Source organism: Protopterus annectens, chromosome 3.part1 (assembly GCF_019279795.1).
Source record: "Protopterus annectens isolate FY-2018-M chromosome 3.part1, PAN1.0, whole genome shotgun sequence".
In the NCBI taxonomy this organism is placed as follows: Eukaryota; Metazoa; Chordata; order Ceratodontiformes; family Protopteridae; genus Protopterus; species Protopterus annectens.
Genome location: NC_056732.1, coordinates 1,803,121,081 through 1,803,146,691, shown reverse-complemented (window position 1 = coordinate 1,803,146,691; position 25,611 = coordinate 1,803,121,081). Strand labels below are relative to the sequence as shown.

At 38.3% G+C, this 25,611-nt stretch overlaps 1 protein-coding gene across 1 annotated transcript in view; it reads left to right on the top strand.

Annotated features, from left to right (window-relative positions):
- Positions 1-25,611, top strand: part of LOC122797872 — a 643,086-nt gene that overhangs the window by 609,899 nt on the left and 7,576 nt on the right. The gene's annotated exons all lie outside the window — the stretch shown is intronic.

Sequence of the window (25,611 nt, the reverse complement as noted above, 5' to 3'; positions counted from 1 at the left end):
AGTGAATCAAGTCTGTCTTTTCCTCCCATTTTGCACCATTTGCTGGTAAAGGGAGTTTTACAACCTGTGCCCATTGCCAATTGAGCAAAGACTTTTATTCAAGGATTTTTCTGGTATCAAAAAGGGAAAGATCCTGGAGGCCTGTATTGAACCTTTCTTTTTTTATTTTTTTTATCAGGGTTCTGAAGCTGGATTTGAAGGATGCCCATCATCATATTCCCATTTGTGAACAGTTCATATATTTTTTAAGAGTTGCTGTAGCTGGTTTACAATATCAGTTCTCTAGCTTACCCTTTGAACTTTCCACTGCACCAAAGGTATTCATAAAGTTTTCTGGGGATATCTGTTACATTCTGCCCTGAGATGATCCTTTCTTCCTGCAGACAAAGAAGAGATGTTTCAACATTTCTTTCTGAGTGTTTCCAATCAAAGCCGTGTACCTGCAAGGATATTTGTCAGGATTTTGGGAGAAATGTCATTAATGATTGTCATGCATCCGATGGCCAGACTCTACATGAAAAAAATGCAATGGTACCTTAGATCAGTCTGAGTTTGGATCTTTACCTCTTATCCTTTCATATCTCAGTTCTGGAATTTGTAAAGAGGACAATTCTGTTTTGGTTAGATCAGATCTCTTGCAATCTAGGTATCCCATTCTTCCTTTTCACATGACTCCTTTACAGTCTGTTACTACAGAATCAACAGACCTAACATGGGCAATGGTTTCCAAAGGGTATAAGTGCAAGCTCTGTGGAACCTTCAAGACAGACAGACAAATAGAAGTACATAAATGTTAGTAGATGTTGGCAGTGATGAACATCTTGAAACCCTTAAAGCATCTCTGGTCCTTTGGACCTCTGAATCTTTGCTAATTTACACAGATAACACTACAGTGATATGGCATAAAAAACAAGAGTACCAGATCTTTCTCTATTTGCAGATTTGCTTGGAGATCATAACTCAGCTCAGTTTGACTCTTTAGGCTTCGTACATTCCATTAGAGCAAAACTTGATGAAGACAAACTCAGCAGGACCAGGACACACCTCCACAAATGGAAACTTCATCCTGGGGTCTTTCAAGGATTGATACAACTGGAGAGCACCTCAGACAGGTTTGTTTACCTCCTTTGAAAACAGAAAACTAAAGCAGCTTTGCTCCAGGACTCCATCCAAACAGCCATGGAAGGTAGATGTTTTCTCATTTCCATAGATGGGAATGTTCCTGCATGCCTTTCCTCTCTATACATGGTTCTTCTAAAGCTCCAGAAAGATCTTCAAAATTGTAGTAGTGACTCTTTTTTGACCCAGGCAACAGTGGGTCTCCCTTCTTTTCAATTTAGACATGGCCACTTACCAAAGACTTGCCCACAGACTGGATTTGCTGACACAAAACAGGGGTTATATGATACACCCAAACCTAAAAACTCTCCAGCCAGCTCTCTGGATGATAGAAGTTTGATACCTTTTAGGTACTTTTTTTTTTTTACAGAGAATGAACAGCAGGTACTAAAGGCATCCAAAAAATGCTAATAGGAAATTATACATGTCCAGGTGGAAAAGATTTTCTAGTTTATGCCATTACAAGTCTTCTTCATGCTCAGCTGCCTCTGTTTCTTGATTATTTTTGTGTTGCTATCCTATGACCTTTCTTGTTCCTCTATTAAAGGACAACCACACCCACAGACTCAAAAACATGTTTATTTCATTATGGTTTGGTGTTTCCTACATTTTAACACCACTCTGGAACTATTTAGAGCTTTTTAGATATTTTTATACATAATTTCTGACTCTGACCACATGGGGTCTGGCATCTTGATATAATTCTGACTGGTTAGTCTGCCTCTAAGTATCCCAGAATGCATTGTTTGTCTCCAAAAAATTGCATAAGATCTGCCATGTTTTCCCTAAAGCTCTTGTCAGTGCACTGATTGTACAGACATTCACTTCTGTTTTATAGTCACCTACTTTTGGTTAAAAGTTTATCCTTTTTCAATGACTACTTCAAACACAAGCAGTGAAAATGCTACAGAACAGAATTGAAAGTGCATTTTATTGCTCTTTCTTCTTAGAAATGCTAACTTGATTTATTTTGTGACGGGTAAAATCTAGTTCTTCAAGGTATCTCCCCTCCCCCTTCACACCTATCTTCTGTAGCTGTCAAAGAGCTAAGGTCAATTTGACCCATTATCTGCATGCGATTAGCAGCACACAGCAGGTGACCAGACTAAGGTACTGTTTTCTTGTCTGTCTTTCCTTTCTTACAGTCGGAGCCTTTTTTTTTTGTTGCACTCCTGCTGTCAAATTTAGAACCAAGCCCCATAGCACTAGGAATAATCACTGTTTTGCAAAGCATCAAACTCCCACTTATTTTTCCTTACTGTTTAGCTAAATAGCTAACAAATGATTCACTATAAACACAAAATATTTCACAGACTTGCAAGACAGCACCCACATGCTTTTTTAAGTGATAATTTAAGAAAAGTACGGTATTGCGTACTTCTTGTAATCTGATGTAGTGTTGTCGATTAATTGTGACAGACATCTGCTTCTTATGTAAAAACATGCAATTAATGTCTACACATGGTCATTGCAAATTTATGCTCTTAGTTTTTGCAACTATTACTGTGCTTCTGCCTGTACCTTGTCACATATTGGTAGAGGTCTTCAGAAAAGTGAGATTAAAGTTTAACATTTTTGCTAGGTTAAGCGTGGGCTGGCAAGGCAGCTCTGACATCACAATGTGGGAGGTCCACTGGCTCTTCTATACAGCATGCATATCAGGCAGGGATTATATCACTTTGGGGGAGGAAACATCCCAGTAGCTAGAGCAAGAGCTCTGGCAGATGTGACATAATTTCAGAGCCAGCTTGAGGTTTTTCAACTTGGTCTTCAAAGTGAAAGTAAAACAGTATGAAAAGGTAGGAAGCCTAACAGGGAAAACAGTTGAGTGTATTCATTTTTAAAGCTGCATGGGTGATTTTTCAAGGCTGTATCAATGAACAGGGACTAAAAGAGACAGCAGGTTGAGCAATCTGCTTTAATATCCTGTTGTTGTCCTTTAAACTGCATTTGTTGGACATTTCTGCTTCTCTTCCCTTTGAGTCTCTCTTTCTAACCATATTTAAGTTTTGAAAGGGGTTGTATATCTTTTTCCCTAGGAACTAGGTTGTTCCACACTGTAGTCTTAATTTTGTGCTTGAAAAGCTTACTCTTTCTCCATTTAAACCATCTCATCAGTCAGAAATGAAATCCATAACATGGAAGTCAGTTTTGCTCCTTGCTGTGACATATACTAGAAGATTATCTGGTTTACAAGCTCGTATGATAAGTGAACCCTACCTCACTTTTCACAAGCACAGGGTTTCTTTAGTAACTAATCCTTTTATGCCTAAGGTGGTCTCAGAGTTTACTTTAAAGGAGAACAATAGGGTCTTATTGTGATCTGCTCAACTTGTCTTCAGTTTTCCTCCCTATTATGTGAGTCTTCTTAAAAAACAGAGCAGTGTAGCTTTAAAAATCTATTAAGTCAACTGTTTTTCCCAAAAGTACAGTGCCTTACTGTACTGTTCTGCTTTCATTTTTGAAAATGATCTCTCACGCCAGGAAAAACTTTCTGCTGTCTCTAAAACTCTGACATCAAGACTGCTACTAATCAGCAGTAGTTCTGTGTAAGTTCCCTTCCATAAACTAACATCAGCCTGGCAGTATTTGCATTCCACTAAACCCAATATGAAGACCCACCCATTATGTGATGTCAGTGCAATGTAGTCCTTCCTACACCAACAGGCTGTTAAAAAACAGCAGCATGAAGCAAAGCTTGTCTTCCTTAGCCAGTATCTCCTGCTGCATTTAGGGTTGCCACCTTTTAACAAGGCCAAAGTGGGACATGGGGGTGTGGCCAGTAGGACAGGGGGTGTAACCAATATGACACTGGCCACACCCTCACCACAACATCACCAGAGATGTTAAAAGAAATGCAGTATTACAGTTACAGGTACAACACTGACATTACAGCGTACTGAAAACTCATAAACCATTACTGCAAAAAACACATTACTCAGTTGTAACAGTAAATAAACTTTAAAGGAATAAAAAACACACTACTCATTAAAAAGACACTTGTTTATTTAAAAAGAGTAAAAAAATTCAAAAACCAACCATGACTATTCTGAAAGAAAACTAAAACATCTACATACTACACACAAGCCAAGTGTAAAATTAAGACTGTTTTTATTGTAAATTAAAGCTAAAGCAAAGAAAAACACAAAACTACATACTGCACCCTAGTACTACATACTGCACACTAGCACACTAAATCACTTTTTTTTTAAAGTGTATTTTGAATTTGATTTTATGGCTTAAAGAAGGGCCCAGTTTGACACAATATTTGAAAGTCACTACGTTTCATCCAGTAATTTACAGTCATCATTAGTTCAGCTTTTGACAAGTCCACACTACATCAGTTTCACACATCTGTCCATTTACCTTTCACCAAAGAAAAAACTCTTTCTGCAAATGCATTTGATGTTGGTATAGCTAATCTTCTTCTTCTTTCGGCTTTTCCCGGTTAGGGGTCACCACAGCGGATCATCTGTCCGCTCATGATTGGCAATGGAGTTTAACGCACACACACACACACACACACACACACACACACACACACACACACACACACACACACACACACACACACACACTCACACCTAGGGCCAATTAGAAGTGTCCAATCCACCTACTGCATGTCTTTGGGATGAGGGAGGAAACTGAAGCACCCGGAGGAAACCCACACGACCACAGGGAGGACATGCAGACTCCACACAGAAGGCACCCCAGCCGAGAATCAAACTGGAGAACCTCTTGCTGTGAGGCAGCAATGCTAACTGCTGCACCCCTGTGGCTGCCCAATGCCCTAGTAATTATCAGATATAGTGTCAGTCAGCTCAGGCCCTTCTCTGAAAAGCTTCAACCACTTTTCTCCTGGGGTCAGGCTTGCCTTACATAACTGTTGGAGAAAGGGCCTAATTGCTAAGTAGTCCCTGAAAAGATGGACTTCATCTACATCCTGCAGACTCAGGGCAATGGTCACATTGAGTATGTCACTGAAAGCAAAGAGCTCAGTTAGAGATAGTTTAGACAGTGTAAAGAAGTAGTTGTTTTCACTGTAATCAAACCACTGTTCCAAGTACTTCACTGTTGTCTCCAAGAACACAATGAAGTCTCTTTTCAGTTTGTTAGCATATCGTCTACTCAGAGGCGATCACTGCTTAACATACAAGTCCATGTCAAACCCAGAGCTGTTTGACATGCTACACTTAAAGAAATCCCAATCCCTCAGAGCACATGCTCCAGGGATCTAAACCGTGTCATCACAATGAACAAAACATGCTGGAGGGGTAGGTTCCTGACCCAGAGACTCCCTAGACTCTGGAATAGACTGCCCATGCCTGTCAAGCAGAGTGCCTCTTTGGCCTCTTCAAAAGGAACCTTGACAATTGGATGGGAGATAGGAGATTCACCCTGGGGATCACATCAGTCGCCCTGCTAGACAGGGGTCCAGGAAGAAAATATTGTGAGAAAAAATAGCCAGGGAATTGTTATGGCTAGGCTTGTATAGGCCCTAGGGCCACTAGCTTAGTACCAACCTATAAAGTGCTGTCTAATGTGCTCATAATTACCCTAAGCTTCCCTCTAAAGAAAGCACCTTCAGCACTTGCCTGCAGTTTTTGCATCAGAGAGACCATTACACAAAATGTTTCCATGGCAGTAAGTGCTGATTTTTTTAATATACTTATATGTTCATTAACATTGACAAGAACAGCACAGAGAAAGTGCAACTAGTACTGGGACAGCATAGGCAGTGCATTTTCACCATGCTCATTAGCTGAAAAGTACTGGCATATCTGCCAGGGTGGTCTCCTCTTCTCCCTGGGAGAGGAAATAGGACTGGAGCACTGGAAGATTTTTCACTATTCTTTCAATGGCTGGCAGTAGTGACAGCCACCTTGTTGGCACATGTCTTAACAGACTCTCAAATTCCATGCTACAAAACTCAAAGAAGTCTTTCAAGTCCCTGGTCCTTGTGGCAGAACTTGAGAAATGGCCGAAACGTTTCATTACAAATACTTCCACATTGTACAGTAGTTGTGCTGCAGCTTTTTTGGCTGCATTGTGAATGATGTGGGCAACACAGTTAGCCTTCTGGGGTGATGGGCACTTTTCTTTTAATCTGGTATACACACCAGATTTCTTCCCATAGTTCACACTGGCATTATCAGCCCCACATGCTGAAATGCTGTTCCAGGGCAAGGAGTGCCTTTCCATAATGTTTGAAATTTGCTGTGATATAGCCTGTACAGATTCATCAGGGTCTTCATAGAAGTCCCAAAGGCCTTTCATCACCCCTTTTTCTTTAGAAAAATACCTCACAACAAGTGGAAATAATTTTATGTTCCCCTTGTTGGAAGCATCTGATGAAATTGCAAATGAAGCGCCTGGTTTTTGAAGGTCATGTAGGAGGCATTCCAATGAGTGCAGTCCCAAAACATTTTCAACTATGGCTTCAGCCTTTATTCTTCCACAAGATAGTTTCTTTGCAATGTCCGAGTCACTGTACAACTGGCTGGCCAACTTTACTGCACAGTCGAAGCTGTTATAAGACATATTGTGCTTAACAGCATGGAATACCTCAGAGGCTTCTGCTGCAATAATCCTAAGTTCTGGTCCCTCAGTGTTTGTGTTCCTTGTCCACTTTGTCATCAGGTGACTGGATTTAGCTTGAAAAATAGCAGTCTTATGTTGTTCAGTTGCCTCATGTTGTGCAATATCGTTTCTTCCACTGTGGGTCACTAGAAATTCTTTCTTGCAGTACCTGCAGAATGCTTTGACATCACTGCATCTCTCGATCCAGTCAAATTCTGTTTTCCAAACATCCTGCCACTTGCACATTCTCTTGTTGCTGGCTGACTGTGATGAAGCTGCTGCTCTCTTCATTCTTGTATCTTTACTTACCTGATATGCAACATATTTAGCAAAACTGTGTTAGTAGTGTGCAGTAACATACTGGTGCACGGATGAACTGGCTAGAAACACTGGCACATGAAAAAACTGGCTAGAAACACTGGCACATGAAATCATTGGTTTGAAAAAGACTGGCACCTGAGATCATAAAAACATTGGCATATGAAACGTGAAGCAGCTTAACATTTTTTGATATAGATTCACTGAAGACCTGAGAACGAACTGGCCTTGGCTCTAGATGATTGCCACTGTTAAATGATGTCCCAACAACCCCATGTGAAAAAATGGGAAAAAGGGGTTTTAGATGGATGAATACAAACACCGACATTTGAAAGAACAGGCTTGAAAAATTGGCATGTGAAAGAACTGGCTTGGAAAACATTGTCATGCGAAAGAACTGAGGAATGGAGCAGAAAAGAATTAACATTACAAACCATTTGAAAAAGGTAAAATAGTAAATGAGGTAATGTAGGGGGCATATTGTCCATTGAAAACTTTGACATTAACACAGCTCGTAGAAAATGAAATGCATTATTTTTACCGACGAACATGCCCCCCCATCCTACCCCTCAAGAAAATAAAGTTAAACACATTTTCACTGTACCAAAAAAAAAAAAAACACACTAAACTAAATGAGAATGCACAGCGGATACCATAGACCAGATTTAGCTTTTGACTATAGCAGTTAAAAGAAATAAATGTATAACACTAATTTACACAGCACAATGTTCTAACATGCCCAACAGCAGCACTGGCCATAATCTGACAGAGCAATGATCTATTAACGAACATTCCCAATAGCAGCACTGGCCGTAATCTGATTATAATGAAAGCAGTAGATTGTATATTTATTGAAGACATCACTAAAAATGAAATACAAACTTTGCTACATATAAAAGCAAACTATCCTGTAACAACGACATGTTTCAGCACAATCTCAAATGCAATGCATTAACTTCTGAGCATGCATCTACAAAAAAAAAAAGAAAAAAAAAGGCTGTAAACATTTTACCTTTTAAAAATACTTCTTGCAAGAGAAGCTAAAATAAACTATAATGTACGGAGGACTCCATGGACCCCTTTTACCTGAAAACATAGCAATTAAGAGTAATTTACCCAGCACAGCAATGCAATAAACAGGCCAAAGTAAAATCAGCACACCCATATTCACATTACAAGCAAAGCAGGACATTTTAACCTTATTAAAACAGCATAAAAAATAAAATGCACACAATTACAACTATAAATAAAAATGATCTTGAAACAACTTCTGCAAGTTGGCAACATGTAGCTACTAGAATAATAAATGCACTACGTTAACTATTAACATTCCCCCTCAAAAGATAGACTTGTACCACATACACATTGACTTGCAAGAACTAACAGGAAAAATTACCCAAACAGTATATCCTAACTTCCTGAAAACAGCATTAAATTGCACATATTTTAACACAAAAAAGTGCAAACTATGCTCGAACATTTTCTATCTGCAAACAGAAAGTACCCTGAAAAAGCTACGACAATATTTGGTGGTTGGGTGACTAGTCAGGTGGCCCAGCCAAGTGTATAATGTGTGCTTTTAGTGCTCATGCATAGTTTGTGAGACTCTGGAATTTGTTGTGTCAGAAATGTTTTAATTTTCATGTATTTCTGTAATTTAACTACATCCTGAAGTGGTTCCTTGGGCAAATGTTATAGTTTGGTTGTGTGTGCTTGACAGAATATTGCAGTGGTTCCTTTGGGAAATGTTTCAATTTTAATACTTGTAGGACTACTGAGGGACAGATTGGGGGGCAAATGATTCATTGTAATGCTTGTGTTATCTTGGAGAGCCCACTAAAATGCTCACCTGCAGAAAATGTTGTATTTTAGTGCTTCTGGAACTGCAGTGGGACAGTTTGGGGGGAAATCCTTCATTTCAGTGGTTCTGTGTACTAGGACAGACTACTGAAGAGCCAGATGTTGGAGTTGTTATAATAAAGTTGTGCCTACTTACATGGGCATTACACTGAAATTTATACCTAGGGAAATATTCTGTTTCGATGCACATGTGTACAGGGACATAGTCCTGAAGTGGTCACTGGTGGAAATGTTTCAATTAGATACTTATGTGCACTTTGATGGACCACTGGAAGGGGTTGGTCTTAGAAAAATTTCATTTTGATCATTGAGCAAACACTGAGTGGCTCAGTGGGGGATATTTATTTATTTATTTACTGACATTTTTTGACTGGGAAAATCCGCTGGGCCAAAAAGTCCCATTTTCAGTGGAGGCCTGGGGAGAAAAGCTCCACAATTACAGACAATTTCAAAATTTTGTTTATACATTACAAAAAATGTAAAAAAAATAAAATAAAAGCTTCAATTATTATAGACATTTTTAAATTTAAGATCAGATATTATTAATTGTAGCAGAACCACAAATGAGGAAATCATAGACATAAGGTTGGCATGCATCAAGTAGGACTTTTCAATCAATATGCCTTGGCCTTAGAAAACTATGACTGAACATTACATAGATATTTTATTGATAGTAAAAAAAGTTACATTAAATAGTAATAGAGTGGGCACAGAGGCTTAGAGAGGTGATAAAATTAAGTATTAAGTGGTAAAAAGGAAAATTGTTAGGGTAAGTAACAAAAGATGATTTAAGGTGATTTACTCATGATAGTACAGGAACAGACTTTGTTATTGAGGTATACTTACTGTCTCATTTTAGTGCTTTGGTGTACAGGTACAGGTTCCTGAAGGAGTTGTTGGAACTTGTTTTAGTTGGTGCTTGTGACTACAGGCATAATACTGTAATCTTCACATGAGAATGTGTTTCATCTTAGTGTCTACTTAGACTACTAAGGGCTTATTTGAGGAAATGTGTACTGTTGGTGGTTGGGTGACTACTCAGATGCTCAGTGAAGGGGCTAATATTTAATTTCCATGCTCATGTGAACTTGTTCAGACTGTGGAAGTGGAGAGATGTGGAATGATTGCATTGTCATGTTTCTGTTTACTTTTACAGATTTCATATATAGTTCCTTTGGGGAGGGTCTGCATTTTGGTGGTTGTGTGTACGTGGATAGACTGTTAAGGTGGTTACTTTTGTGATTGTCACAAGTGAACTGCTTATTTGACTACAGAGGGATATGGAGGAGATGCTTCATTTCAGTGCTTCTTTGTACATAAGCAGACTACTGAAGTAGTAGTTGTGAAAATTGTTTTCATTTGGTGCTTGCACCTGCTTTCATGGACGTAATACTGAAATGTTAGCTTGGGGAAATGTTTTATTTTTGTTGCTTGTTGTACAGGTAAACAATACTGAAGTGCCTGCCTTTGAAAATGTTTCATTGTGTGCTTTGTCTGTACTTTTGAAAATTAGGAAAGATATACTTGGGCAAAACTATCATTTTGATTTTTGACAAGCACATGATGGGCTTGCCAGGGGATAATGTCACAGTTTAGTGCTTGTGTCTGCAGGGACAAACAACTGAAGGGAGAAGTTGTGTGAATTGTTTTCAGCTGATACTTTTGCTTTCATACACAAATATCAGACTGCGATGTTCATCTGGCAAATTGTTTTAGTTTGCTCATTAAGTTTACTGGGATCAAGGGCAGAAGGTATTGCATCAAGAAATGCTTAGTTTTACTGTTTGTAAAACTACTATTTGACATTCTGTAACAACTATTTACAAACACTAATTTAGTGCTGAAGTTTTTACCCAGAGCAATGTTTCATTTTGGAGATTCTGCTACTGCTGAGAAACAGTTTTTGTGGAATGTTTCTTTCCAGTGCTTCAAGGACAATACGGAGGATGCATAGGGGAAAATCCTTCATTTCAATACATTTACAGACTACTGATGAGCTCCATTCAGTAAATATTCTGGTGTCGGTGCAACAACTGAAGGTCTCTGTAGGGGCTAATGTTTCATTTGTGTTTATATGTGGACCATTTCAGATTCAGAAGTGGTCATTTGGTGGAAGACTGTTATTTCTGTAGTTGTGAGCTCAGGAACATAACCCAGAAGTGTCTAGCTGGGTGTCGCTCATTTCTCTCTAATATAGATGACGAACAGGCAGGGTAGTTTGTTTATATGTTTTATTACATAAAAACATATTATGATGAATATCAGCATTACAAAATATAAATGAACTGTTTGACTGACAGATTATACAGACGTGCATGCTTACATCTCAACAGCTTACTACAAAATGGCAGTCAGGCTCGCACATGCTTAGTATTTATACATTTGTGCAAGCCCCCGGAAAGCTTCTTAAAGGCATACATACATATTGATGTACATCCTCCCTCTTAAATAGATTGCCCTCAAATAAAATGACATTAGAATAAGACATGAAATAATATAGACATTAGTAATGAATACAATGTTCATGTCGAAGTTGCTGTGTATCTGTAACATGGTCTACAAATGTGACCCTCTCTAGTGATATAGTAGTCAGAACTGGGTTTAGCAACAGGGAAACTCTTTGGTGAACAACTCATATCAGGAACTTCAGGATTCATCTCAGAAACAGGAATATTTACTGGAACATCTCCTGGAACTGGAACAATGGACAATTCACTCTGAGATATAGTCTTTCTCATAGGCTATGTGCTGCAGTATAGGCTCAGACACCGGCATCAAATGTTTCTGATTCCGCCTAAACTCTACTCTTTGTGATTCCACATTGTACAATCTCTGCTCTGAGCAAATACTTTTCATGGTTCCAATCCAATCATACCCTTTGCACGTTTGCATTCTCACTGTCTCCTCTTCACATAATTGATTGAGCAGTTTGCTGGTCATATCATAATAAGACTTCTGGGATAATTGCATCATCCGACAGATTGGCTTTCACTGATCTGCTATTCTTGAAACATGGAAGCAAAAATTTGCTACTAACTGGTGACGTGGTTCTGGTTTGTCTCAACAATAGTTTCTGTGCAGGTGAAACAAGATTTTATCATAAGGAATACTTCTGAGATTCAAAAGGTTCAGGAAAACATCACTATTATCTTACTTCAACTTCTCTTGTGCTTGTTTCACACTTTGAAATACATGTTTTGCCAAACCATTTGACTCGGGATACTCTGGGCTACTCATAACATGAGTAAAGCCCCACTCTTCAGCAAATCGTTTGAACTGTTGGCTTGTAAACTGTGCACCATTATCAGAAATAACTTTGTGCTGACTACCATGGACTGCAAAATTATGCTTCATCTTAGTAATAACAGTATTGGATGCTAGATTAAAATGTAAGTCAATCTCAAACCAATTTGAATAAGAGTCTACTAACACCAAGTAATTTTGACTATTCCATTCGAAAATGTTAGTGGCTGCTATCGGCCAAGGTAGTCCAGGAATCTGGTTTACCTCAAGTGGTTCTTTCTGTTGATGCGACTTAGTACTATTACATACAGAAGCAGATGATAGCACTTTCTCAATGTCTTGTGACATAGAAAGCCAAAATATTAGTCCTGTCACCCTTCTTTTGGTAGAGTCTGCTCCTGGGTGGCCACAGTGCAGGACAGTAATGTACTCTTGTTGCAAGGACTTTGGAGCAAAAACTTTTGGACCTTTCATGACAATACTATTGTCAAACAAAATCTCATCTCTGTATAGAAAATACGACTGCACTGCTACTGGTAAGCAAGATTGTTTTGACAGCTATCCTTGTTTGATAAAGTGGATGAGCTTCTGTAGAACTGGATCTGAGACTTTATGACTTCTAAGCAAATCAAGAAGGGTGAAAGAAAAATGTATCACTTCCATGACTTCAAAATTAAGTTGCTCATTTTCATGTTGTTCAGTGGTATTTCTGGGTGATCTGGATAATGTATCAGCAAGCTAAAGAAGTTTGCCTTTCTTGTAGACAAGATTGAAATTATACTTTTTCAATTCAACATCATATGTTGCAATCTAGCAGGAGATGTATGCATTGGCTTTCTCAAAATAGTAACTAGAGTTTGGTGGTCTGTTTCGATCTAGATAGGTCTACTATAAATATAATCATGGAACTTCAAACATGCAGACACATTTGCCAAGAGCTCTTTCTCTCTCTGGGCATACTGCAGCTCAGTTTGGGTTAGAATTCTGGACGCAGAGGCAATAGGTTGACCCCCTTAAAGAATGACTGCACCTAGACCAAATCGCAAAGCACCACATGAAAGAGTAACTAGTTTGTGAACATTATAGTATCTGAGAGTTGTTGGACTGGCAGTTCTCTGTTTCACGACATCAAATGCTCTCTGGTGTTGTTCCAAGCATGACCAGGATACATCTTTATGTGCCAGCTCTCTGAGTGGTGATGAACGTTGGCTCAAGTCTAGAATAAACTTGCCTAGGTAGTTAACCATGCCAAGAAAACATTGTAGGTCTTGAACATTGTCTGGGGCTGGCATCTCAAAAATAGCTGTTTGCTTGGAAGGGTCTGGTTGTAAGCCTGAATTGGTAAATAAATGACCAACATAAGTGACTTCTCACAGCCTAAATTTGCACTTCTTAGGATTCAGCTTAAGATTCACTTCACATGCTCTTTCCAGACCATTACCTTCTACTAGAATATCATCTACTATAATAGCAAATGGATATCCAGAAAAAATTTGCTCCATTGCACATTGAAAGACTTCACTGGCCGAATTTATTCCAAATGGCATTCTCAAAAATCTGTACCTTCCAAATGGAGTACTGAAAGTGGTTAGCAATGAAGATTTTCGGTCAAGCAATATTTGCCAAAATTAACTCTTTGCATCTCAGACAGAAAAAACAATGGCATTTGGCATAACAGCAGTGACTTCTTTGACTGTACTCACTGGATGATGTGCCTTGTTCAAATCTTGTGGATCAGCACATATTCTGATACCATCTGAGCTTTTCTTATGAGCTACCACCATGGATGATACCCATTCAGTCAGTTCTTCTATCACAAATCAAATCAAATCACACCTTGTTGCATCATTTTATCTAGCTCGACCTTGACTCTGTTCTGCATAGCTACTGGAACTTTTCAGGCTGGTCTGACAACTGTGCTGATGTCTGGGTCTAACTTCATGGAATACACAATTGGAGGCTTGCCTAATTTGTCTTCCAAGAGATCAGCATAGGTAAAGGAAATATACTGGGCGAAATTGGAATAGGGGTCTTTTAAACTAACATGGTGGACTTCCTTATTAAATGAAAGCAGTCTCATCTTCAAACTGTCTCTGAGCCCTAATAATGACTGTTCGTGCCTTTTGACCACATAAAATAATAAGTCATAGCTTCTCCCAACAGACTAACATGAAAGCACTACTGAAACTTCAGTGTGAATTTCTTCACCACCATAAGCAACAAGCTTTGCACACTTCACCAAATCAAGCTTCTCACCAGCACATGCTCTTGAAAATGTTTCTGCTGACATAACATTGCACTTTGAACCTGTATCAACTTTAATCTCTATGGATCTTCCATTTATCCGAACAGTACAAAATACTTCACTCTTTGCCCACAAATCTACTGTAATGACTCTTTCACTAAGCACAGACACACCATCAACATAAAAAGTAGGGTAACAGCTTTCTACGTAATTGATCAACTTGTTTCTTGGAATGCTCCCTTTTAATAAAAGACTGTGTGCCTTTTGGTTTACAAAACCTTTTGAAATGATTCCACTTATAGCACTTGTGGCACAGTTGATCAAAAGCTAAGCACTTTTCTCTTTTAAACTCATGATTTGCACCCTAATTACCATAGTTAGCAATGAAACTGGGTCGGGGCCCATCCTTTGAGTTTGCTGACTCACTTTTGTGCTTCACTGAGACTGTGCATACCTTGGAATTTGCTAGAAAGCTCTGGGGTCTACCAGTGAGTATTGCATTGGTTAAAGTTGCCGCCATGTGCTTGAGCCTATTTCTTTTAACAACGTGCTGCATACTGTCAACATTGGCCTTAGAAGGTACTGGAAGCATGCATTTTTCATTTCTAAAAATATTTGTGTGCTTTTCTGTGAGCTCTTATATCTGACAAATCTCTATGGACTTATTCAAAGTTAAATCACTGTCACAAAGCAAAATCTTTCTCACAGCATCATCTTTAATACCACACATAAGTCTACCTTTTATCAACTCATCCCTTAAATCACCAAATCTGCACATTTTAGCCTTGTTTCTTAAATCAGTTATATATGCTTCAAAAGTTTCACCAGGCTTTTTGATCCCTTGTATAAAATAAGTGCCTTTCAATTGTACTATTCATTTGGGGGTTACACATTTCTCTAAGTTTATGTTTTAAGCACCCAAGGCCTTCCCTTGACTCAGCCAGTACAACTATGTGATGGTTTTGCCCTCTCCTGCAAATACAGCAAGTGCATATGCAAATGAATGTTCCCTTTCAATGGCTTCTGACCCAGCTAAATTAAGCAAAATAAATGCCTGTGTATGATCATCTTTATCAGAAAATGCAGTATGTATGAAAATATTTTACTCTTGCTCAAACACTCTGTAATTCTGTGCAATATTAGTATCAAACACAAGTGGTCCTGGTTTCAGAAATCTGTCTGCCATGCCAACAAATTATGCCCAAACACACTGTAAAATATTGGCCTTGTAATTATACTTAAGTTGCTAGGTGTGCTTGTAATAACATTCACATACACAATAAACTCTTTGAAATACTGTACTCTGCGAAATATGCTTTGAAATGGCTACATTTTACAAAATAACAGTACTGTAATACTGCACAAACATGCAAACACTTCGTACACCAGATATCTCAAATAGCTTTAATTAATGCAAAAAAACTATAAGATGAGTGAAAAACTGTTGCCACTTTCTTTATTTTATATATTTTATGCAATTCAGACTTTATTTTCAAACATTTGCCAAAGTAATTTGAATATTTCTATCATTATGTCACAGTTTTGGACATTTAATTTAACTAGAAATTAATTTCTGACGTTTTGCGAGTTATACATGCAGTACAGATGATTCACTCTTTTATATTCCTCCAATCTTGACTGAGTGCCTCTCAGTCTCAAATCTGGAGAAACTGGATCCCATTCTGACAGCTTGTCACTTGTCTCTCTCTCTCTAATATATATAGCAAACAAGTGGGGTAGTTTGTTTATATGCTTTATTACATAAAAACACATCTGTATGGATAGCAGCATTACAAAATATAAACAAACTGATTAACAAACAGACTATACAGACATGCATGCTTTTATCTCAACACTTTACTACAAAATGACAGTCTCACAGGTACTCAGTATTTATACACTTGTTCAAGCCCCTGGAAAGCTTCTTAAATGCACACATACATATTGATTTACTCTAGAGAACAGTTTCATTTAGATGTTTGTGCTACTCCTAAGTGACACTTCAATAGAATTGAGTCATTTCAGTGCTTGTGCAACTGAGTAAGAATTTGGGGGAAATATTTCAAAGTAGTGCTTTGTCTACTTGGCCAAACCAATAAAAGAGGTAGTTGTGGGTATTTATTTATTTATTTGACATTTGTTGACCAGGATAGTCTGACTGGGCTGGTGCCCTTTTTTCTGCAGATGCCCAAGGAGAAAAGCTCCACAATAATTTGCAGCAGTTTAACATGCTAACAAATATAGAGAGTACATAGCCCATTAATAAGAAAATAGAGAGAAAAAACAGTTACATCACAAGGTTAGACAGATGATCAGTTCATTTGTTGCCTGTGTCTACATACATGGGCATGTTACAGAAGTGGTCGTCTGGGAAAAGGTTTAATTTTGGTGGGTGTGCATCCACCAATGGTAGAAGTTGGTGGGTAATCTTTCATTTTAGTGGTTGTATGACTACTGCAGGACACCTTGATGGGACATTTTTAATTTCAGTGCTTCTGCATGTTAGTTTGCTGCACTTTATTGTGCTGCACTGCATGGTCAAACTGGACAGATAAGTGATTACCTTTGTATCAAATTGGGTATAGCAACATATTTGTAGTGGCCTTTTTATCATGACTGCATGGTACATTAGCAACCTCTAAGCCTTTAACAAGTTACAGTGAAAAAGTACAGGTAACATACTGTAAGAGGTAAATGGCCAAAGACCATGCATTTCAAATGTCCTTGCTTTTGCATAATGCTCAGCTTTGTGATCATGCTGTAGATGTGTCCATCACAACTTCTAATAGAGTGAATTACTGGTGATTTCAGGAAATATCTGGCACTTTAACATACATCATAATACTAATTAATGCAAAAAATGTAAAGTCCTGTATAACTTTCCTATATTTATACCATAGTGGTAAAAATTTCTTGGGGATTTTGGCTTAACAGGAAGCCCTGAGAATGGAAGTCAGAGTGTTTGCAAAACAGTGTGTTTATAAGTACTAATGACAATGGATTGCAATTTCAGGACAAGAAGAGGCTGTGGTGCAGCAAAAATAAGTGTTCCACTGTCAAAAAGAAAAAGCTAGAACAAGAAAAGAGTCCATGAGTCAAGTCTCTTGCTGTGAACTGTCAATCACAGCAGTAAGTAGCTCAAATTTCCTTTAGCACTTTTACAGCTGGGGAGGTGAAGTGTGAAGGGTGAGGAGAGATGAGCTGAAGAGCTACAACTCGGGCATAACAAAAGACTGCAGATTAGCTTCTCTAAAAAGAAAAAGCAGCAAAAAGCACTTTTAAAGTCTGTTCTGTGGTATTATCACTGTTTGCATTTTAAGTAATCTTTGAACAGCAAGAAATGTTAGTTAAAATTAACTGACTGAAAGAAAGCAGTGAACACATGCAAAATCCATGCAGTGACAACAGCTTTGGAACAAAGACGCCCATGTGATGCAATGTTTTAAAGACAAACACTGCATTGTGGGATACCTAGAAGATGAGTAAAAAATTAAAATCACTTCAAGATGCTAGACCCCATGTGGTCAGACTCTGAAATCAAGTATAAAATATAACTATAACAATAGATAACAAACTCACTTATGAACCACACATCCCGAATGCAATAAAGAAAACTCATTTCAGACTAGGCAAACTATATCGCCACAAGCTCTACATGGATAAATATAGCAAAATAAAACTAGCTAATACCCTACTCATCCTTTCCCTTCTATATGGTAGTGCAATTTTTACCAATATTCACACAACCCTTAGTAATAAACTACAATCCTGCTACAATAAAATAGCCAAATTTGCCTCCAAAAAACCATACCGTTCTCATCACTGCCAAGCAATCACTGAACTAAAAAGGCTAGAATTTTCCCACCATCTAAAATACACCCAACTAACATTAGTGCATAAACTATTCAGTAAACCTAATGAATACCCAGCTGTCGACTCAGTCCTACAAACTTACACCCATACATGAACTCTAAGATCTTCCTGTAAAGTCTTGCTTATGGTAACAAAACCCAACAAAAGAGCTGGACAATGTCTGTTCTCCCACTCTATTGCCAAACTATGGAATAAGTAACCATCTGAAATAACCCAAATTGACCACCCAAAAACCTTTAAAGTAGCTCTAAAAACACATTATCTAAGCAATCCGTCCTACACCTGCCTCAGAAGCAAACCTCCTTAAAAAAGCACATTTCACCAAATACTGGGTTGACAAATCTTTGTAAAACCCAGTCTTCATAACAACTACTGGAAACCTACTATACAGTGTACTATACTCAACATAGAAAGTACTGTTTCAAAGCCCATGCTTTTCTAGTGTAGAATAAAGTAAACTCCTGCAAATTGTAGTTTGAAATATGTTTTCTCTTGTGTCTTGTGTAGAATAATGTAAATCCTGTAAATTGTATTTTTCACATATGTTTTATTCTGCGTTTTTATCATGTAATACTTTTTAAGCTTATGTTAAACTTTGTTGTCACTGTAATGCTTTGTGGAGATTTTCTCCCCGGGCTTCCACTGAAAATAGGTCTCAGACCCAGTGGACTTTCCCTGTCAACAAATGTTAATAAATAAATAAAATAAATAAATAAATAAAAATATTTAAAAAAATGTAAATAGTTCCAGGGTAGTATTAAAATATGGGACACATCGAAACATGAAATAGACATATTTTTTGAGTCTGTGGGTGTGGTTCTCCTTTAATACTGACCATTCATATCCCTTTCTTCTATCCTGACCCCAAAAATAAGGGAGAAAAGATGCTTATTTATTTAATTTTGCCTTCCATTGTAATGCACTGGTTAAATTTGACCATTTGCATTCTTCACACTATGGATGTACATGGGCAGATTAGATACTATCTAGGCGAGACTCAAGCCGTCAGGAAAGCTGATTAGCTGTTTGTCTGCTACGAAGGTAAGAGGAAAGCACAACCATTGTCAAAGCAGACTGTTTCCAGTTGGTTGTCTCATGCTATTACTTTTTGTTATGCTCACTATAATAAGCCATTTCCAGGCAGGGTTAGGGCCCATTTCACAAGGGCTTTAGCTTCTTCTGTGACTTTCTGGAAGGGGGTAGATTATGATGCATTCTTGAGGAAGTAGTTTAGTCCTGAACAGGCTTTGATAGGACCATTCCTCAGGGGCTCTGAGAATCTTAGTTTACTGGCCTCCTCCCTCTTTTAGCCTTCTAAAGCTATGGTAATCTGTCCTTCTACCTTAAGGTACTGCAGCAGTCATCTGTATGTTGAATACAGTCCAATTATGTAAGTAAACTTACTCACATAACAGTAGATAGTCTAATAGATCACTATTGAAGTGGCCTCCCCTCATTACAGTTCCTTTAGTTGGGTTCTTGTCTTTTTGTGCTGCCACGGTGTGGATGCATACACCATTTTTGTATATATTTTACTGTTGAGCTTCTTTCCTAGCATAGTTTTTTCAGGGTTCTTGTCTCCCTTGCTAGCTAAAAAAAATGCTCTGAAATAATTTGTGATCCAGCTGTCTTTAAATGGAGCTCCTTTCTCACTCCAAATCATTGGAGCAGGTTGAAGGTGCCCTAAAGCTTTGAAAAGCTGGTCTTTCATAGGGAGTACAACCATATATCTTAGGATACTGCAACAGTGATCTATTAGAAGCTGTACTATTATGGTAAGTTTACTACTACAGCTGTACTTTCTATGGTTTACTTTGCTAATTCACTGTTTGGAAGACTATCACTGAACAGTGGCATGGATTCAGTTCCCATGAGGTCTGTCTTTCTTTTCCTGTTATCAGTCTGAAAATGTGCTTCCTTGATGTCTTCACTGCAAGTCCAGCTCTTGCTCTTCTTGTTAAGGAACTTGGGATATAATATATGTGGAAAGCTTTGATAGGTCAAATATCCTCACGGTTAAGTATTTTTATTTTTTTCATGACATATTATATAATACAGGTACTTTGATCAAACTTTGACATTGTCAGGACTGGTATAGGTCAGAACTTTGTTACTTTACTGTATCCTACCTCCCTTGTCTGACTTTCACTTAATTTTACATTCAGGTATTGTCATATCCCCTTCTCCACTGTATTTTGCATCTCTGCTTTGGCCAGCAGTTCCCTTTGCAATCTTCTGTCTGTTTCTGTAGTTTCTGTTGTTTTACTAACACCTCAACACTCCATTCATAGCCATCCTTCACAATTTCCCTTTCATAAAACATCTGTGAATATATATTGCTTTAATTTGCAACACTATATTAGCAATGTACTTTTGCTGTTTCTTCGTGCAGACTCATGACAAGTACCACAGATGCTCAGGCATGATCAGTTACTACTGTTGCTCATACAGTCTGGCCATGAGGTGGCCTAACATGGTCCGACCAGGTGTCTGTACTGCAACTGCAATGAGAAGATCATTGGCACACTCATTGGGCTGGCCTCATTCAGATGTAATAATCATCGGGGGGTTTTGGGCTCATCACATACGCAATGTAAATGGTATTGGCTTGCCTGCAGTCATGGACACTTTCTCTGTTTTGCTTTTTGCCAGCTCAATCTGCTGTGACAGCAAGTATCTTCCTTAGCATTCTGAGTCATGTGTCAGTTGGTATTAGCATGATTCAGAATGCTAGGCTACACATGAGGAATATTCAGTAGTAACTGAATAATCCTTGGGATCATATGACATATTCCATGGACACTGATTTCTTTAATTCCTCATTAGTCATGGAATTACATCGGTGTGTGGCAACAGCCCAGGTGAATGCAGGTAGATGCTGTCATCTTCCCCTTCCTTTTCAATTTCTTATGATAAGCACAGTGGATATCGATTGAGGAGCTCTCCTAGACATGCAGTCTCCTCAGTGAGCTGAAGTTGCATGTAATTCTGAAGAAAATATTAACAGCGGTACTTGTTATAAGGATGTTGAAGAAATATCTAAGTAGGGGTGTATTGTAGGTAGTCACAGACACACTGGCACCATGATTTAGTTCAGAAACAAATTCTGGTGAATGCATTCTTACCAGTGTTACAGACTGTCTAGGCAACCATGTGCTTTTGCTCAACTTCCACTTGATAGCTGTTCACCTGTCAGTCGATCACCATGTTTTGACAAATTAGCACAGCTAGAGAATACTTCTGGAGCATGATAGGCAACTCATTTCAGAACTTTTTAACAACTGACCATAGTGTAGAGGGTTTCACAGATAAATCTTATTACCTCCCGTCTGATGCAGAGCTTCCTTGTATTCTCAGGGGGGGCACAGGAGGTTATTCTATAAGACTGGAGGAACAGCTTTTATATCCCTTCCTTCCACAATCATGGATGTGAAGTGCCCTAGTTTGTTTGCCTTCTTTAGGGAGGGTCTGTTCTTTCAGCAACAGGGTTAGCCACTTCATCTGTCTTTGTAAAGTCTTCAGTTTACAGTCTAAATACTGATGTTTTGAAATGTATTATTCTCTTCTTTTTTGAATGTGTTTAGATATTAATTCTTGGCTAGGCTTATAAGGGCCTATGAAATGAAACTTGAAAACCTATCATTAGAGAAGTCTTGCTTTTCTAAATGAAAGTGATTTAGTTTTTTGCATCAGCATGACAGCTTACCATTTTACATGTGGGTTAGCTTATGGTTCATAGGTTCATAGGTTCATAGGTTCATAGGTTGGTACTAGGCTATCAGCCCTAGGGCCTATACAAGCCTAGCCATAACAATTCCCTGGCTATTTCTTCCCACATTATTTACTTTCCTGGACCCATGTCTAGCAGGGCAACTGACGTGATCCCTGGGGTGAATTTCCTTTCTCCCATCCAATCGTCAAGGTTCCTCTTGAAGAGGTCCAAATAGGCACTCTGCTTGACATGTATGGACAATCTATTCCAGAGTCTGGGGAGTCTCTGGGTCAGGAACCTATCCCTCCAGCATGTTTTGTTTATTGTGATGACAAGGTTTAGATCCCTGGAGCGTGTAGCTCTGAGGGATTGGGATTTCTTTAAGTGTAGCATGTCCAACAGCTCTGGGTTTGACATGGCCTTGTATGTTAAGCAGAGATCGCCTCTGAGTAGATGATATGCGACAGAGTATAGCTGGAGTTTTTTAAGGCAGTCAGCGTAGGGCATCTGCTTTAGGCCTGCGATTCCTTTAGTGAGGTATTTCTGAGGCCTTTCCAGTTGTTCTAGATTATTTTTCTCACTGTATTAGACTATTTTTATTCCTCTATTAAAATACATTTTTCCATTTTACCAGTAGGTCTACTTGTGTCCCTAATCAAACCTCCCCTGCCTACTGTTAAGTGTTCTTTGAAGGGGATTCTGTACCTTGGACTACCTAAAATGGGTTTTAGGTCCTCTGTTGGATCTTAGCATAGTTTTGGAAAGTCTAATAACACCTTAATTGATCCACCTGTTTTCAGTTCCTTTAAGGTATTTGTTTTTAAAGGTAATCCTGCTATGATCTATTACTTTGGTTAAGCAAGTCTGAGTTATTTTTTTCCCTCAAGGAATCTTATGGTTTTATTAAGAAAATATCTATGTCTGTTAACCATTCTTTTTTTAACCTAAGGTCATGTCAGACATTGTATTCAAAACATATGTTACCAGATTTTTACTGTCATCCCTCATGCTGAGGATCTTGATGAGTAAAAACTGCAAGAAAGACTCAGCCAAGCTAGAGTCTTCCCCGTGTAATCCTATAAACCTCCTGCACTGAAAGCCCATGGAATATGTACAAATGACACAGAACATACCAATCTTTCAGCCACATGGCTTCCGAATGCCCATGATTTTTTACATTTTGAGTCTTTGAGTACATTTAGTGTAATAAAGCCAAACTTCACTTCCGAAAGACATGCCATGTTTAAGACTTTTTGTGAACTCACCAGTGCAGCACAAGGAGATTGTTTTACTATACTTTAGAAATACAGGACTTAACGCTCAATATGATGTGCATAAAAATGAAGGTTCAAAGATAAGTATTAGGCTAGCAGCCCTTGTGGAACTTTTCTAAAAAGTTTCTCCTCAGTGAAAATCAAATACTGTACCTCTTGTCTGTGAGGTAAACACTTTAACCATTATACTAACCCCCAACCTAAGATGCTTGCAATACATCTCAAAAACAACATCAAAACAAAAAGTAGAAAGGTGACACAGACAAACTATTCCTTAAAATCTGCAAGAAAGATTCAGCCTAGCTAAAATCTTCATTGTGTAACATTTTAAACCTCTTGCAGATGGCCCATAGAATATTTGCAAATGACCCTTTAAGGGCAAACCAGTGTTTCAGCTGCATTTATTTTTTAATTCTTTTTTGATACATTCAGACCAATAAACCAAACTACAAAAGCTGTAGAGATGCCATGTTTCAGAGTTTTTTGACCTTGTCACTAGAGCGTAAGTGGATTGCTTGGCTATGGTTTAGAAACAGAGCTGAAGATCCAGCTTGATGCATGTAAACATTAAGGTGTCTGCAGAAAATCCCAAACAACATCCAAGCAAGGGGTAAAAATGTTAAACATACAAACCATTCAGTAAAAACTTCAAGAAAAATTCAGCCAAGCTGGGGTTTTCACTATGTAATACCTTAACCCCCTGTAGTTCAGGGCTATGGGATATATGCAATTGACTTTTTAACTACATGCCAGTGTTTCGTCTACATGGCTTCTGAATGACCATGACTTATTACTTTTTAAGTGTTATTGGCACATTCAGACCAATAAAGTCAAACCCACCAGCTGTAGACATCCCATGTTTCAGACATTTTGTATCTTTGTCGGTAAAACTTAAGTGGATTGGCTATTATGTGTGAATCCTGATGAGAGGATTTTGCACAGCATACATCCTCAGGGATAAGTTTGTGTGTACATTTCCGGAACCAATGATATTTGACAATCTGATCAACTTTTTGTTTCATTTGCTCAAAACAAGAGGAATGTTCTAGACAATCTGATCAGCTTTTTGTTTATTTTGCTCAGAACAAGAGGAGTGTTCTAAAGGGTAAATAAACATTTCCACCATAGCCATTTTTATTGTTTTTATGATTTTTGGCTGTGATCATGAACACTTTCACACTCCAGTATAAGTGCTGTTACATTTGTAGCCTTCCTTAATGGCATTTCAGAGGCAGGTGTCTGTAATGCAACAATTTATCCATCAATTCACATTCAGACTTTTGACAAATGTTTATTTTTAGCGCAAAGCAAGAGAGAAACTACAGAGGTCATTCTGCCATTCCTTCTGCAGTACAGTTTGAGATTCTGTCCTTGGGTTATGAAGACTGAAAAATGAAAGAAGGCTGGTAATAACAATGCAACTGTCTGTCAACAGAACAGTAAATAACTGACTTGTAGTTTGGCAATGTCTGCTTTTCTCCATTCTCTTCATTTATTGTCCACTGTCTTTTCCACATTGTCTTAAAACACTGGTCTGACTAAAAGTGCAGTTTATGGTGTTGAGATGATTTTCATATAACTGGGCCTCAAATACAGAGATGGAGAAACTGAAGTGGGTGTGGCTGTTACACAGGAAGTGCAGCAGGATCTTTGCTGCTGTTCTTCACCAGTAGCACATTAATGTATCTGTATCTCCTGTGCATTATACTGAGACAGGTAATGTCTCAATACTGTAGTAAGAGTGGTAAGTGGTGAAAGAAAGCTGCAGTGCTGCTGCATTGTTAGAAGTGCCTATAGTGGGAGATTTCGAAGACGGAAATGTCAAATTAGGTAAGTCTGTTGTTGTGGAGGCTGTGGCTCTATGAAAGTCAAGATCAGTGTTTTTCCTGACTGATATATTTATATATATATATATATATATTTATATATATATATATATATATATATATATATATATATATATGGTTCCCATTCAGAAGCCTGAAACATCATAAGCCTGAAAATCAAAATCCTGAAACCAAAAGCCTGAAAATTCAGAATCCTGAAAACTCAAAATCCTGAAAGCCCAAAATCCTGAAAGACCAAAATCCTGAAACTCAAAATCCTGAAAACACAAAATAGACATACTGATGTCATTGTGGCTTTGCTATTGTTAGCCCTGTGGTGTTAGGTCATGCGTTGGGGTCAGGTAAGTGTGCGGTTGGTTTTATTTTAGGGTTAGGGGCGGTTTAAGTGAGTTAGGGTTATGGCGCAGGTTAGGCATGTATGCAATAGTGACAAATATTGGGGTTAGAGGCGGTTTAAGTGAGTTAGGTTTAGGGCGCGGGTCAGGTGAGTGTGCGATAGTGACGGACCTTAGGGTTAGGGTTAGGGTCAGGGTCAGTTGG